The sequence below is a fragment of the Aedes albopictus genome, chromosome 1 (assembly GCF_035046485.1).
Source record: "Aedes albopictus strain Foshan chromosome 1, AalbF5, whole genome shotgun sequence".
In the NCBI taxonomy this organism is placed as follows: domain Eukaryota; kingdom Metazoa; phylum Arthropoda; class Insecta; order Diptera; family Culicidae; genus Aedes; species Aedes albopictus.
This window is the reverse complement of record NC_085136.1, coordinates 124,378,852-124,385,479: the sequence shown is the minus strand read 5'-3', so window position 1 is coordinate 124,385,479 and position 6,628 is coordinate 124,378,852.

The following is a 6,628-nucleotide window of genomic DNA, read 5'->3' as shown; positions in this document are numbered from 1 at the left end:
CGATGCACTCTCCACACTCCTCCTCAGCGGCTACCTTCTTCATCGCGGATCTTCCAGTCCAAGTTTCACGACGAACTCTTCATGTTTCTGTGGTCCCAAAGGCTTCGTCATTACATCCGCTAACATGATCTCCGTGGGACAGTATTCGAGCACAACTTCCCTCTTCTCGCACAGTTCTTGAACAAATCTTTCTCTGGTATTGATATGCTTGGATCGTTTGCTCGACCTTTCTGTGTTGACGAAGGCGATACACCCCTGGTTATCCTCTTTCATCGTGGTTGGTTGTATCTGAGGTTCACCGAAGTCTTGCAGAAGCTGCCTCAACCAGATGGTCTCTTGGCAAGCTTCGGATAGCGAGACATACTCTGCTTCCATAGAAGAGAGCGTTACGCATGTTTGGCGGCGGCTTGCCCACGAAACGGCGCCACCAGCGAACAAAAATACAAATCCCGATGTTGATCGCCGACTGACGGGGTCTCCTGCCCAGTCGGCATCGCAGTAGCCAATTAGCGGATCTTCTGTAGCACCACCCAAACGGAGATAATAGTTACTGGTCGCCTTCAGGTAGCGTAGTAAACGTTTTGCTGCGGTCCAGTCGGCTTGAGTAGGCTCCGAAAACTTTCTTCCCAATATCGCTGTACTGGCTGCAATGTCTGGCCTTGCAACAACCGACAAGTACAGCATGCCCCCGACCAAGCTACGGTACTGGGTCACGTCCTCAAACGGTTCGCTGTTCACCTTATCCTTCAGAAATCCGATGTCCATAGGCGATCTCGTGGTTTTCGCGTTCTCCATTCCGTTCTTGACAATCAACTTATCGATGAACTGTTTCAATCTGATCTTGAAGGTGTTGTCCTCGCGCAGAACCTCCACACCCAGGAAATGTCGAATCTCGCCCAGACACGTTAGTTCGAATTCCCGGCTCAGGTTCTCGAATTCCTTCTTCACGTTTGCTTCATCTGCTGACGCCAGTAGAATGTCATCTACGTGGACTATCAACAAATCTCGTCCTGCTGTTCCATCCTTCGTATACAGACACTGGTCTGCTGCAGAGGGCTTGAATCCGTGTTTGGTGAGCACTTCGTTCAGTTTCTTATGCCAGCAACGTGCTGACTGACGGAGCCCGTAAATGCTCCTCCTGAGGCGGCAGACGTACTCCTCCTTGCCGACGACTACGAAACCGGGAGGCTGCCGCATATATACCTCCTCCTCGAGCACACCGTTGAGGTATGCGGTCCTAATATCCAGGTGTTGAACGATGAGATTCTGCTTGGCGGCGACGGTCAGAAACAGACGAAGTGTGGCTTGACGGGTAACTGGTGCAAAAACTTGGTCGAAGTCTATGCCACTTTTCTGGCTGTAGCCCTGCGCTACAACTCTCGCCTTCAATTTCACCACCTGATCTTCCTGGTTACGCTTGACCTTAAAAACCCATTTGGATCCAACGGGTTTCCGCCCCGGCGGTAGGGGTACTAGCTCCCAAGTACCGTTCCGCTGATGCGAATCCATCTCGTCCTTCATCGCTGCACGCCAATCCGAACTTTCAAGAGCTTCCACATGATCGTCCGGTTCTTCAACGGCACATGCCGCAATCCCAACAGCGTACTCCAACAGATAGTCTTCAAGATGCTTCGGTATAGCTCGGTTCTGCCGTGCCGATCTACGCACGGGACCCGAGGTGCCAGCTGGTTCAGCGCGTGGGGTGCTGAACTGTTCCTCCGCTTCCTCTTCTTCGCCAAAATCCTCGGAATCAGTCTCCTCCTTGAACGCTGCCGGATTCATCTCTTCCTTCGCTTGCTCTTTGGTAGGCGCCGTCTCTGAAGCTGGAAACTCAACGGACGACGTTCCGTTCTCGATTTCTATGAAGCGGGCATCCCTGCTGATAGTGATGCAGTCGGTCTCCGGGTCCACAAATCTATAGCCCTTGTGCTCCATTGAGTATCCCAGGAAAGTTAGACGCTTCGCTTTCGGTTCCATCTTACTGCGTTTCACGTCGGGGACATGGACGTATGCTTGACTGCCAAAGACCCGCATGTGGGCAAGGTCCGGCTTCCGCCCCCACCACATCTCAAATGGAGTCTTGGGAACTGATCTAGACGGGATACGGTTCTGAATGTAGGTAGCGGTCAAAACGGCTTCGCCCCAGAAGCGCTTATCAAGCCCGGAGTCCAGAAGCATACAGGTCGCCATTTCAGTTATGGACCTGTTTTTCCGCTCCGCTACACCGTTAGATTGGGGAGTATAGGGAGTCGTAAACTGTGGCTTAATCCCGTTGGCCCGATAAAAGTCTCGCAAGGTCTTGTTATCAAACTCCCCCCCACCGTCTGATCGAATAACAGAGGGCTTCCTACCAAAAAGATTCTCGGTCCAATTCACGAAGTCGATAATATTTTGGGCCGCCTCAGACTTATGTTTCAGCAGATACGTGACTGTGAAACGGCTATAGTCGCCAATTAGGTGCATGACGTATCTATTCCCACTCGGCGTGGCGGTTTTCATGGGCCCGCAAAGATCAGTATGGACGATATCGAGAATCCTTGACGACTTCCTTTCGGCAACGCACGGTGTTGACCAGTGTAACTGCTGAATTTATACCAATCATTGTAACCCTATATTGACTAAGCGACAATAAATGTGTACCCAGTTAGTTCGATCAAAACAAACCCAAGCAACGCACGCGTTTTTATTGTTGCTCTGCAAATTCCCATAGGTTATGGGCCGCAGAAATAGAAAACGTTTATTGCGCGATTAAAAAGTTCGTTAGTAATTAGTTTACCGCGAGTGTCGTGTCGGAAGATTCGGAAATGTCGACGGATCCGAATGGCGCAGTCGGAGGAGCGGGATCGCTTGCTGCTGGAGGAGGCGGAACACACATCGGCGCAGGAGGAGGAAGCATTTCGTTAGCGGCAGTGGATAAGTTGCGTGGCCGGGAAAACTACTCGACGTGGGCGTTTGCCACCAAGATGCTGATGATCCGGGAAGGCACTTGGGACGCAGTAACACGGCAAGGGCAGGATCCGGAAGATGCACTTTCGCTGCGGGCGTTGGCGACAATCTGCCTCAGCATAGAGCCGATTAATTACAGCCTAGTGCAGAGTGCAAAAACTGCGAAGCAAGCGTGGAAGAATCTGCAGGATGCCTTTCGGGATGACGGGATGACTCGACGGATTGGATTGCTCCGGAAGCTGACGAGTGTCCGATTGGTGGAATGTTCGTCGGTGGAGGAATATGTGAACGAGCTCATGTCTACCAGCCACAAGCTGACGGAAGTTGGATTCGTGGTCGACGACACCTGGCTAGCGTGTTTATTGCTGATGGGTTTGCCGGAAACCTACGAACCTATGATTATGGGCCTCGAAGCGTCGGGAACTCGCATTACGGCGGACGCCGTGAAAGCCAAAATCCTCCAGGACGTGAAAATCAGTGGCGTTTCGACGGGAGAATGTAAACAGGAAGCGTTCTACAGTAAGAAGAAGCCTGTCAACAAGAAGAAGACCGACAAATCCAAGATCCAGTGCTACAGGTGCAAGCAATTCGGTCACTTCGCTTCGGAGTGCCAGCAGAAAGGACCGAATGAACCGAAGGATAAGAAGGAGAAGTCAGCAAAACGGAATGCAGCGATGACCGCATTTGAGAACCCGAAGAAAAGTGCATCGGATTGGTTCTTCGATTCAGGGGCTACATCACACATGTGCAGCAGCAAGGCGTTTATGCAAGGTGTGCAAGAGGCGTCGCAGCGCGTGAGTGTGGCCAATGATGCTGAACTGTCCGTGGTCGCTACCGGGAATGTGGAGCTGGAAGCAGACATCGGTGGAGCGTCGTGCGACTTGGCAATTTCCGATGTGCTGTGCGTTCCGGAGATATCAATCAATCTTCTTTCGGTGAGTAGAATATGCAGTAAGGGCTACAGCGTGAAATTCACCAAGGACGCATGCGAGGTGCGATCCAAGAGCGGCGAAATAGTGGCCGTTGGTCAGGAAACAAGTGGACTGTACAAGCTGTGTTTGACCAACAAGGAAATTTCGTGCGCTGCTCAGTCAAAAGGTGACATTATACTATGGCATCGCAGAATGGGACATCTCAACGAGCAAAGTTTGATGAAGCTCCGGAACTTGGCTGATGGAGTTACGTTCGGTAATGCCAAGATTCCTACTTGCGTGACCTGCCTGGAAGGGAAACATTTTCGACAGCCATTCAACAACGAGGGTACAAGAGCGACCGAGGTGCTGGAGCTAGTCCACTCGGACCTGTGCGGTCCGATGGAGCAGGAGTCGATCGCCGGAAGCAGATACTTTCTGTCGCTAATCGACGATGCCAGTCGCAAGTTGGTCGTGTACTTTCTGAAGTCGAAAACGGAAGTACTTGACTGCTTCAAGGAGTACAAAGCCCTGATGGAAAATCAGACCGGAAACAGGATCAAGGCAGTACGCACCGATAACGGCACCGAGTATGTCAACAAGGAGATGAAACGGTTCTTGCGCAGTTGTGGTATTCGTCACGAAACTACAGTACCGTATAATCCCGAGCAGAATGGGTTAGCGGAGCGCATGAACAGGACCGTCGTCGAGAGGGCTCGCTGTTTACTGCTAGACGCAGGCCTAGACAAGCGCTTCTGGGCGGAAGCTACAGCGATGGCAACGTTTTTGATAAACCGATCTCCAACCAAGGGTGTTCCGGTGACGCCGGAGGAGCGTTTCACGGGAAAGCGGCCGGATCTGTCCGGACTGAAAGTTTTTGGCTCCAAGGTGATGTGCTACGTCCCCAAGCAGCGTAGGCGGAAGTGGGATGCAAAGTCTGAGCCGGGAATCTTTGTTGGCTTTGCATACCAGTCGAAAGGATATCGAGTGTATCTACCGAGGACGAAAACAGTGCAGATAGTTCGAGATGCAGTCTTCCTGAGTGAAGAGGAACAGTTTTCGGCAGGAGTTCCAGAAGATGTATTTCCGGAGAGCCGAACAATGAAGATGCTGATTAGTGAAGAACCGAAAACAGGGGGAGCAGATCAACGAGCGGAAAGCGTTGAAGCTGATGATGGAGCTGATGAAGAAGACGCCGAAGATGTTGCAGAAGCCGAGAATGACAATGGCTACGGGCCGTTGTACATCAGCGCAACCGAAACTTTGGAATCGTCGTCAGCAGAAACCGTCGCGCTCCCTTCACAATCAGTAGATCCTCTCGCGATCAGGCGCAGTGAACGGGAGCGCAAAACACCAGGCAAGTATCAACATTATGATATGACGTTCAGTGTTGTCCCTAAAAGATTATCCGTGTCTCAGGAACTACCACCAGACGTGGACGCAGGTGAGCCGCAGTCCTTTCAAGAGGCGATGAAATCCGAGGAGAGGCAGTTGTGGCAGCGCGCCATGGAAGAAGAACTCCACGCTCTGAGGTCGAACAACACCTGGGAACTGACGAATCTGCCACCAGGACGAAAGGCCCTAAAGTGCAAGTGGGTGCTGAAGAAGAAGATGAACTCCGATGGATCACTGGACCGGTACAAAGCCCGTCTCGTAATTAAGGGGTTTTCGCAGGTGAAGGGCATCGATTATACGGAGACGTACTCTCCTGTGGTCAGGTATGCCAGTATGCGGTATCTGATGGCCATGGCAGCTCAGTTGGATTTGCGAATCCATCAGATGGATGCAGTCACCGCCTTTTTGCAAGGAGACCTGTCAGATGAAGAAATTTTCATGGAACAACCCGAGGGGTTTGTTCAGAAGGATCCACGAAAAGTTTGTCGACTGAGAAAGGCGCTGTATGGTCTGAAACAGGCCAGCCGTGTCTGGAACGTGAAGCTAGACACAGAGCTGAAGCGGATCGGCCTGAAACGATCGAGTTACGATCCTTGCGTATACTTCATGACGGATGGGAAGCGAATCATCATCATTGCAGTTTACGTTGACGACCTGTTACTGTTCACGAATGATCCAGAGTGGCTCGATGCGGTGAAGCGTCAACTATCGGCGATGTTCCGTATGAAGGACTTGGGCGAAGCCAGACAGGTGCTTGGAATGCGGATCAGCAGGACAGGTGACACAGTTGCGTTGGACCAGCAGAGATATATTGAGGAGTTGCTTCGTAAGTTCAATATGGTTGACTGTAATCCGACGGCGACACCAGCTGAGGCGAATCAGCGGCTTGTGAAAGCGATGAGTCCGAAGACACAGCAGGAGAAGGAAAGGATGCATAGTGTACCGTATCGCGAGCTTGTGGGTGGATTGCAGTTTTTGGCGCAATGCACTCGTCCTGACATCGCGTATGCGGTGAACGCAGTCAGCAGCTTCTGTGGTAATCCCGGGGAAGCCCATTGGACGGCGGCTAAGCGCATTCTACGGTATCTTCAGGGTACCAAATCGCTAGGATTGGTTTTTCGGAAGGAGTCGGATGCGGCATTTGAAGGATTTAGTGACGCGGATTGGGGAAACGATCCCGACTCGCGACGATCGGTCACCGGATACCTGTTTCAGTTCGGAGGCGGATCAGTTTCGTGGAGCAGCAGGAAGCAGCCGACTGTTGCGCTCTCTACAATGGAGGCCGAATATATGGCCTTGTCAGCGGCATCGCAGGAGGCTCTGTGGTGGCGTGGCTTTCGAGCGGAGTTACTTGGCAGGAAGGAACCGATCACCAT